General features: G+C 40.8%; 1 long non-coding RNA gene across 2 annotated transcripts in view; it reads left to right on the top strand.

Annotated features, from left to right (window-relative positions):
• The window catches only part of LOC146797781 (uncharacterized), a 105,937-nt gene extending 96,020 nt beyond the window's left edge, over window positions 1–9,917 (top strand). The window contains exons 3-4 of one of the 2 annotated variants that reach the window (XR_014968532.1): window positions 5,820–5,880; window positions 6,453–9,662. This is a non-coding gene — a long non-coding RNA (uncharacterized LOC146797781). Of the gene's footprint in view, window positions 1–5,819; window positions 5,881–6,452 lie in introns of both variants that reach the window. The other variant, XR_014968533.1, reaches the window with a different exon arrangement.
• Window positions 9,918–10,345: the final 428 nt, after the last annotated feature.

Consider the following 10,345-nt stretch of genomic DNA (forward strand, 5'->3'; position numbering starts at 1 on the left):
GGTAAGCCTTGCAACATTTTAATAATGCTGGGAAAAGGTATGCAGTTCTGAATTCCACGCTGTACAAAACTAATGACGTTTCTCAACATTTGCGTTACGCAATTTTACTTAATAATAAAACTGTGACTGGAGCTATATGAAGGCACTTGTAAACCATCTTTGAATGTGTTGGCTAACCCCCAGGCCCCTCACAGCATACTTCATGATGAGGAGAAGGACTGATCTGATTAGCATTGCCCTCGGCTTCAGTGACATGCTCAGGAATGAGGCTGCGTTGTGCTATCAGATGGGGCCTGAAGCTCTCTCATGGACCTTTCTCGAGAAGTTCAACTCCATCAATAGAACAAAAGGCCGTGGCACAAGGAGCATGAATTCACTTATTCACTTGGGTGGATCCAGTATCACAGATAGGACTGTGCTATGCCTTTTCATTAGCAAAGAATCCTTTGTTTGTGTTCAATATTCTAAATTGCTTAACACCTTGAGGTGGAGGAGCTGTCACTTCATCATTTAACCCATCAACTTCTAATCTGCCTGAGAGTCTGATGCTGCATGTTGACCTCTTGAGAAGGCTGCTGCACTTGGTCCCTCGAAACATGCTGTTGGGCCTTTTGCAGGGGTTCTAACTCTATACGCTGTTCACTGGTAAGAGGTAGCGTTTTGAAGAACGTTAGCATTCTCAGGTCCATTTACCCTGTAAAGTTTTTATACTCAGAGGTCTTTGAGCTTTTATGCTGCAATAAAAGGATCAGAATCCCACTGATCCTATATCATGCTCTTTAATTTGTGATGGCAGCTGTAGAACAGGTCTGTTGTCTTGCATGAGTTCCTATTTTCCTACCACATTGGACATGCAGGACTTTGTTCCATTCGGCATCCTTGGCTGTTGCATCAGGAGCCACATAATAGGACTTTTCCAACTACTTTCAGAGATCTTTCACTTATCTTAGGATTCCCCAAGGTCCACTGCCAAACATCAGCTTGTAGGGATCAAATTCAGCACAACAATTTCTTATACGGTTTTCGGCATGCACTGGGGTTGGTAATGTTGGCTCAACTTAGTCTTCTGTTAGGGATTCAGAATGGCCAGCATGCATAACTAGGTGCTATTAAAACACTCCATTTGAGATTCCTTCGAAAGGTCAAAGGGCGATTTTGGTCTTCGTGGTACCTATCAGATCAAGCATTGACATTATTAACCTGCTGTCAAAGTCATGAACCTGGTGGCATACTGTCTTCCTGGATTCCAGTGAAATGTATACAATTTTTCTCATCTAGCTTGGCAAACCTAGATGTTTTCTCATATTTGGAGGGGAGTACCTGGGACAAAATTGCGAGGGGCTCTGTGATCATGAGGATATTCTTGACTCCCCTGATGGCAGGTCCCAATGACAAGCAGTTTATAAAGATCAAAGTCACACAGCTATTGCATTGCAGATGTTGCATCTCAGCAACCCTCTTTTACAGTCTGTTGCTACACAGCTCAGGAAATAGAATGTAGGCTTCTGGGTGAGTGTCGCTGCCAGCCTAATTATCTTTTACTCACTCTTGCACGTGGAAGCTTAGGCCAAGTATACATACTGGCCTAGGGTTGCCTTCAACAGGATACTGTTGTTCACGGCACCCAGAAACTACCCAAGTCAGCACAGAAGACAATCTGAAAATGGGGGAAATATACTTTTATTTGTAGTTCAATCAATCGTTTACTGGAGCTGTTGAGTCCAAGGGATAATGTTATAATTACACAATGACAATTATAACCTGATTTACAGAAAAATAAGAGCATATCATATCTGTTCTCTAGTAGGGCCCAGCCTTAAGGTACGGCTACAGTGTGATGGAATTAATTTAATTTGACAACAACATCAACCAACCATATAAGATGTTACACAATGCTTTTAGCAAAAATATTTTACACCCTCACAGTTTCAGCTCTACTTTGGAAATTATGGATTGTCAAATCATAACATAACAGGATACAAGTACATGCAAACTAATTTCTGAATACAGTAAACAGAGAAGAAAGTTTTAAATATGTAAAATGACAAACGCTTTATGGAGCTTAGAGGACAATCGAGAGTACATTTATTATTTTTTAAAGTGAAAATGTAATATTAAAGATATGATAATTAAATAGTTGATTGTAGCTTGAATAACAGTAAGGTTAATGGACAAAGTTGTTGCAAACAATGTGTTACATTTAAAAAAGCAAATGTCAAATGTGAGGCCCCTACAAATGACCTTTAATTTATATGCAAGTCTCACACTAAAAATCTGTAATCAGTCAGGAAGCAGTAAAAATTGTATTCAGTTTCATGTTAAAACCATAAAAGTAAAAAAAAAAAAAATCCATCAGTTTCAACAAGATTACAAAATTAAGATGCGGTAGAGCATCTTGGGTAGGAATATTAATAAAATTAATATCACCACTGAACACTAAATATCTTTCATAACATACTGCTAGGATGAATTAACATTGCAATCGGATGTATGAGGTATTCGTGCATGCTTTTACAACGCATGCCATTACAAAGCAGGCATTACAACGAACGTGTCGTTACCACGTGTTCCATTACAACACAAGTCGTTACCACGACTTGCCTCGGGGAAGCGCTGGACTTTGGAATAGTATATTTTACTATTTCAACTCCAGTCTGTGCAAAAGTAGGGATGGTGTTGCATTTAAAATCCAACAATGCATTCCCTAAAGCAAGTTGTTGTAATGACTTGCGTTGTAATGGAACACATGGTAACTACGCGTTCGTTGTAGTGCCTGCGTTGTAAGGGCACTCCGTAGTTCTGTCTGCGTTGTAAAGGCTGTTTCCCTCGCAATCAGTTACAAACCACAAATAGAATAAAAATAAATATTTTATCCATTGTTAAAAACAAACTGAACATGAATCTCCCAATCTCTTTCGGCTACATATATGTAGAATGCAAAATAAAGTCAGAGACTGCAAACTAAACCTCAACTGCACTTAATTATTGTAAGAAAACCAAAACTGGGCACCCTTGCGTAAAATTACATTTCTGTAGAAGAGGTTTGGTAGTTCTTCTTAGCTTATAATAATACTTACAAAAGAACAAAAATTTCATAGTGCACAGTTTCGAAAGCCCATCACTGGGATGCGGATTAACATAATCTATTGTAGACCAATCATTCCGCCTCGGGAACATCACGAGGCGATGAACCATGTTGCACCTACATTTTGGTAGCGCAAACCTATGTTGGATTCTAGTTACACACTCCAGCTAGGACTGAAGGCCATCGCTAGTAAACAAAATACATTGTGAGATAACACTGACCTCGGGACATTTTCTTGTATACCTTTCTTCTTCACAGAACTTAACTCGTAGGGTTTTTTGTTCTGCTTTACTAATCCTATTTAAAGACTCCAGGTCCTCAAAACAAATTCAGGTCTACTTAACCTGTCGCACAGGGTCTTAATATGCGTTAACCGCGAAATGTCTAAAACTAAATCCAGGGCTAAGCAATCTTTGACTATTGTTCTTTTAAAAAGAGGTTCCTGCTGCTTCCATCGCCTATAAGAGAGGGTAAAGCTTTAAGAGGTCTTCAAAAAAGGTTAGGATCAGTTTTTGTGGGAAACAAAAACTGTAGTCTAATTGAACTGTAAGAAATAACATTCAAAGCCTAGATATTAGTGGGCAAGACAAAACCGCTTTTGAATAGTTAATGCCAAGAATCCTGTGTCAGTGTATCTCAGTCTGCATTACTGATAACAATGGGCCAGATGCACAGAACAGTTTTTTATTCGCAAGTGCTCCAATTCAGAGTTTGGCACCGAAAAACTGCTTTTAGCAATGTTCTAAACCCATTTTAGGGGCCTGCAACTTTTTACCCATTCCTAATATGGTTTTAGGAAGGGATAAGGAATTGTTATTTTAGAAATGGTGTTTTGCAGGGGTAGAAGGGGTCCCTTCAAATTAACGAGTCCTAGCCATATGTATTAATGGTTTAGGATCGAGATAGGGGTTATAAGCCATTGAAAAGTTACCGATCCACAAGTTGGGGTGGTTACTCATTCGCAAATGGGAAGGGGTCCCTTTGGGACACATTCTCCTTTGTGAATTTTAAAAAGGTTTCCTTGGGAGTAGTCAGTGATCCACAGGACCACTTCAAACTCGAAAACAAACAAAACAAACTGTAAAGGTTTCTTTTTAATAGCAGCTCAGTTTCCTTTACAGAAAACAGGTTGTATTTTTTTTTAAGTTTACTTTATTGAAATGTGATAACTGACATGGTTTTCTGCTGACCCCAGCAGGCCTTCAAGCTTGTGATGGCTTCTAATTGTAGTGAATTACAATTTGGAACCTACCTCATTAATATTCATGAGATTGGTCAGATTCTAAACCACGATGATATGGATTTTTAAGAACAAACCTGTTATTCCATAGGTGGTCCCTATGGGGGAAGTGTAGCCTTCAACTTCCATGGCAATAGTATTGTAAAGAAACGTTTTATCAAGTTTTCTTAGCTATGCAATCAATGTGTTTATTCATGGCAATTACTTTTAAATAATGCTTAAACGATGCATGACATTATTTACATTAGTCAAAAAAGACAAGGTGCTCCTACAATGTGATGGCGCAGTTAGAGTGACTAAAATGATAATTAAGAGTGTGCTTGTGCTAAATACAATATATATATATATATATATATATATATATATATATATATATATATATATATATATATATACACGTGAGTGGTTGGAATGACATGTTATTGTACATGGCACTCATACTATGAGAGTCAACAACCTCAATCAGAATGTAAAATCAGTCCACATATGTTGTTGTCAACCTTTCGACCCTTTAGCAGAGTTACTTAGAGCAGGGTCATCATTAGGACAAAAGTAAGAACAGGAGACACCTAGAAATAAAAGAATCATATATCAATTCCCATGATTTGCTATCCATTGTGATGTCATTGTTAATTGGGTCACAGGGAAACTAAATAGACATACCAGAGGTTTGGGGTGCAAGGACCTCTAACTGTAGATGTAACAGTCTTAGTTGCATAGGAAAACTTCCGCAAACCGTAGGCAAGTAGCTGCGATGAAACTAATTGGGGTCAACCCATATATCGGTTTATGTGATTTTCTATACAGTGCGATATCATTGCTATCTGGGTCATATGGAAACCAAAGTCACATTCCAAAGGATTGGGGTACAAGTACGCACAACTGTATATGTGTCAGTTTAAACTGCGTCGGAAACCTCAGCAGACAGAGAACAAGTGCCTGTAATGAAACAAACCAGGTTCAAACCATCTATCAGTTTCCATGATTTGTTGTATATCATAACATCTTCGTTCAATGGGTGACAGGGGAACCCTACTGGCAGACCAGGAGATTGGGGTACAAGGATCCACAATCCCAAACGTGTCCGTCTTAGTTGCATGGGACAACCTCAGCAGACTGCGATAAAGTAGATTCCAATGATTACTGGCATGACTGGGGTAGACCCTCCGTGGCCGGTTATCTCGGAATTCAGAGACAATGAATCGGTTTCAACATACTATATGTAAAATAAACTGGAGGATATATGCAACATAAGGAGCCTCATACCGAAATTTAAATGTCGGTTCAGCAGTCCTGTATCCCCTCTATTTTTCAGAAAAGAGTTGACAAAAAGAAATACAGGATGTGGGAAATTGTGGGTTGTTAAACACTCCCTAATTTTCCAAGTATAGGGAAACTGTTCCAGTGCACACAATTAATTAAAGTTTCTCAGACACAGACAACAGATGTAGATAAGGAAAAGAATGTTAATTATTTGTCTCTTACATCCTTTAGATGCCTGTTTACACATGACTCATACCGGAAGAGCGTTGACAAAGTAAATACCTACAACTGTGTAAGTAACACGATACCTGGAAAATTAGTGAGTATAAAACAACCCACATATTACCACATCCTGTACTTCTTTTTGTAGACGCAGATATTAATTCTTTTCAGAAACATTGAGGGGATATAGGACTGCTGCGGCTCCTTATGTTAGTTTTATCCTCTGATTATCTTACCTATAGTATGTTGAAACAGATTCATTGTCTTATAGTCCTCAATTCCGAGATAACTGGCCAAAAAGGAAACCGACACTCAGAGTGGCTCTTACAAGGGTTGTTTTCTTGTCTTCTACCATCTTGACTGGTAATTAGCATTTTGGAGAGATTTCTCATTTTCGTAATAAAAAAGATTTTCTGATGATCTAGTTTCTAAATATGCACAAATAACCACTCTTCATATTGCTAATACACTCAAACTGACATACTATTACTGGTTTTGAACATGCCAGGTAGTCCTTCATTGTTGGTAATGAGAGCTTGTGAATAAACACACGCACATATTAGGTTCTCATGATAATATAAAATGTCTTTTTTATTTTGAAGCATGTCATTTTTATTTATTTTTTGCATTTATATTTTTCAGGTGACTTGGATGGACTCTCTGCCTCTCAGACGGCATTCATCCTGGCGGCCTTGCAGTTACTAATTAGCTCACTTAGGTTCCTATACACATGCAGAGATCATGGCCCATTGGCCTCACCTCCATTTAATTTTAATTGAAAAGACCTACAGCTCTCAGAAACTAACTATGGGACTCAGAATCTATAATGTTTTACATTCTTCTTGTAGGTTATAAACCATTCATTGAAGATGTGACTCATAAAAACCTATGATATGCAGAAAAATATATTCCATGTACAAGTACACTCTGGAGAAATACCAGCAGCTCACAAGGATTATACCTGTTACAGCATCACAGAACATTTGCGGTCTCACCGTGTTCTCTAAAACTGAACCCGACAAAGACTGAGCCTACCATAAGGCCTATGTGTAAAAACATTAATTACGCCCTAGTATGGGAATTTTTACAAGAGAATGTAACTGTGAATCTAGTGTCATAACTGCCTTTACTTACCATCTGCCTATCCTTTTAAGTTTATTTTACAGCATTTTAAGCTAAGTTCTCAGTTATCTAAGCCACTTGCAGCCAATGTGCTAATTAGGTGCCACGAGTAGACAGTTTCAAGGGTTTAAAAATCTGCTCAGCCATCTCCAGGAAAGGAACGACTGTCACCGACAGGCGTGTTGTTCCCCAGAAGGCACATTTTCTGGAGCGACAGTGTCAATTTCTGTAATCTCATTGTTAAATGGCATGTTTTGCATGGGGTGCAGCAAATGAACACAGCCATCCACAGTTTCCTCCTCTTCTTTGCATTGAGTGCAACAGTGGTCCTCAGCTTGGCTGCACAGATGTCTTTAAAATCAAAATGAGGTTAAGAAGTCTAAATTAGAGACTTTACAGTAAGCTCCTGTTAGGGCATTAGAAGTGGCACCAAGCACCACTACCGCTGCTCTGAACTGGTTAGTCACCTCACGATCCGGCTGCCTTTCTGTGATTATGCAGAGTAACTTAACTCATGCTGTGGAGAATACCACTCAGTGACGGCTCCTCCGCAAAGGTGGAGTATCGTCGCCCCACTGCTTTTCAGTAGTGTGAAAAAGAAAAAAATAACATGCTATCATTTTATTTTTTCCTGCTGCAGCAGCTTTGTGGGCTAGGCTGCTCACGCAGGAGCACGGGGGAGGAGGGGTGGGCACACTAAGTGTGCCTGAATAATTGGCCGGCCGTTTCGGGATGGCCAAACAGTCATGCTCACTTTGCATGGTCTACACCCAAGCTGCATTACAGCCTGGGTGGAGAACATGCCAGGCTCCCACTGCCTTTCTGAGCACCGAACTACTGCGCTCAGACCAACCACACCACATTATTGCAGCGTTGTGATTGGCTATGGGGAGCCTGGGTGCTTCCTGCTCCGGCGGGGAGAGCTGACAGAGGAGAGACGTGGTTAAAGATAACTGCATTTTTTTCTTTCTCCCCCCATCCCGCCACCCCGATAAGTAGCAGCCGCCGCTGATTCCACCAACGATGGTTCTAGCACCTATAGAAGTCATTGCCCGGACAAAGGGGGGTAGAAAAGATTTCAGAAGAGGGACGCTTGAAGCCATTCTTTCATAGTTGAAAGGAGAGTTTCAGAGGTGGTTGCTTGTGGCCTTCCAGCATTTTTCAAAGAGCAATGGTGTCTTTGGGGTACACTAATGTACACAAAGACTTCAAGAAGGCTTGCGTCTCCCACAGTCTTCCCCATGGACCTCTCCCTGAAAGTGATGTCATTATTATAGTGGGTGGTGTATTACCCACCTGGGTTGGTCCAACATCACACTCGCAGGCTCAGTATAGGATGGCGCTCTGAGTCAATATGGGCCATAGGTGATCAGAGCCTTTGCAATGTTCATAAATGGCACATTTGTGGGAAAATATTGTTATGGCCCTATGGAACTAGGGGTCTCTTCCCCAGGTATAGTACTTTGCCCTGGAGCTTCCCTCAGGACTGCGTCTTGCAGGCAACCTCCAGCAAACACAGAAACATTGTGTGTCAGCATCTGGCGCCTTCCTGAAAGTGCTGCCATTGATTGTTCTCCAGGCAAATACGGTGACATCAGCTGCAGGACTTTGCTCCGGTACTTTCTTCTCTCAAAAGGTGTGCCCAACAGCATAGGATGTAAGGCGCCAATCAGTGGATGCAGTCAGATATAGCAATGTCCTATCATTGCGTGGCGAGTGCATCATAAATAGCTGAGCTATCCCCAAATTGCACATGAATCTCTCATTGAAGGCAGTGGATGAGCACCGAGGGTGAATTTGGCCAGTTATAGGTCGATTCTTATTATGTCTCTCAGCAGTTATATGTGGACATTCTCCGACCTTATGTGTTTAGGCTTCCCCTCACAATGTAGATAACCGGCCCACCAGTAGTTCCAGAGGCAGACGGCTGAGATTTTATTGTGTTCATGATCTTTTTATTAGGTCATCTTCGAGCCGTTTTCTAAGGATGCCATCAAGTGATATCCCACCAGTTCCAATGGGTTGTCAACTTTGTGATCTACCTGGCCCCATGAACGGAGTAGCAGTTCTCAAAAGTAAAGACTGTTTCATTGGCTTGGTTGACAGTGGGTGAGTAACAATTGTTCCTACTCACCACCTCAATAGGTGTGACAAGGCAAATTAGGAGTAGTGGGGTGGGGGTGGTAGGAAAGAATAGGGGTGGTAATACATAACCCCAAGCAAATTTCTACATCAGTTCCCACTCTGGTGATGGATGTGTTCAGGAAGAATTAGTCGCACCTTGTGGTTCAGAACCTCTCTGGGGAAAGAACACGACACATGGACCTAACAAGGCAAATAGGCGAAATCCCAATAATATACAATACCAGAAGCTGAAAAGACGGTCAACAAGAAGGAAATTGCAAGTCAACGTTTCTGAATCGGCTGCACTGAATCTAGGCTGGTTCACAGGACAGCATGCACAGACACGCGTACTCAATACGGGAAGACAGTGGCTCGCCCTTCCCAGAAGTAAGCTGTAAGAAATCGGGCTGTTAGTTGAACAGGGGACGGTATCCACCTCAGTTATTAACCACAATCCTCAACAGGGTAAACTACTAAAGTCATTAGATTAACTTGATAGCTATGCCACACAGCAGGCAGGCTTAACTTAGAGGCAATGTGTGAAGTATTTATATAGAATTAAAGCAATGAAAAAGTCGAATGGCAAAGTAATAAAAATTAAAAAAATAGAATACATTTTAGTAAGCAAAATGACACACAAACGGCAAAAAGCCAATTATGGGAACCAAAAATATGAATTATTAAAGTTTTAAGTAGAAATAGCGCCAAGAAGCACAAAGTGCCGAAGGTAGTCAATGGTTGTGGAAGAACAAGACCTACGTACAATTTAATGCTGACCGCAATGAAGCGTGAGTCAGATACACTAATCTGGTTTGTCCTTGTCAGACATTTTACCATCTGACTAAGTCATTTACATCCCAATCCACCACAGGAGTCGACTCCAAAGCCCCAAAGGACCTCCAGAGAGACACTTAAGAGATTTACAAGGTAGAAGGCAGAGGTGAACAAGAGGGTCCAGACCAGGTCTGGTTGTCACTGGTCAGCTGGGTTGTTGCAGGAAAAGGCCTCCTGTAGCTTGTTGTGTTCCGGTCAGCCTTAGGACTAGGGCCACTGGAATTATGCAGAAGGAGAGGGCCAAATTATGCAGCAGGGTCGAGTAGATTATGCAGCAAGAAAATCCAAATTATGCATCTTAATGCGGCACATTTTGTGATAGTAGAACTTCATTATTTTGTCATTTTTAAACGTGCTAATACTGTATGGGTATTGGTTGCACCTCATTAGTACCAGTTTAGCACCCAAATATAGCAATAAGCAACAATAAGGTGACCAGTCCAGCTTTGCAAAGT

Source organism: Triturus cristatus, chromosome 9 (genome assembly GCF_964204655.1).
Source record: "Triturus cristatus chromosome 9, aTriCri1.1, whole genome shotgun sequence".
Classification (NCBI taxonomy): Eukaryota; Metazoa; Chordata; class Amphibia; order Caudata; family Salamandridae; genus Triturus; species Triturus cristatus.